Genomic DNA, 212 nt, shown 5'->3' on the forward strand with positions numbered 1-212 from the left:
TATCATATGTATATATTGCTATGCTCGGACCGGTTATCTTCGCAGCCGGATTTTGAGTCTTGATATTCCTGTTTTTGACACCCCTTTATATATATGATCTCGCGTTCGCTTATCCTTTACTCGTTACGTTGTCGATCGGAGTGTTGCGCTTTCGAGTTACGGTTTTTGTTTACCCCTTTTTCTACAAAGGCTCCTAGTTATAATCAATTATT

Source organism: Arachis ipaensis, chromosome B10 (genome assembly GCF_000816755.2).
Source record: "Arachis ipaensis cultivar K30076 chromosome B10, Araip1.1, whole genome shotgun sequence".
Classification (NCBI taxonomy): domain Eukaryota; kingdom Viridiplantae; phylum Streptophyta; class Magnoliopsida; order Fabales; family Fabaceae; genus Arachis; species Arachis ipaensis.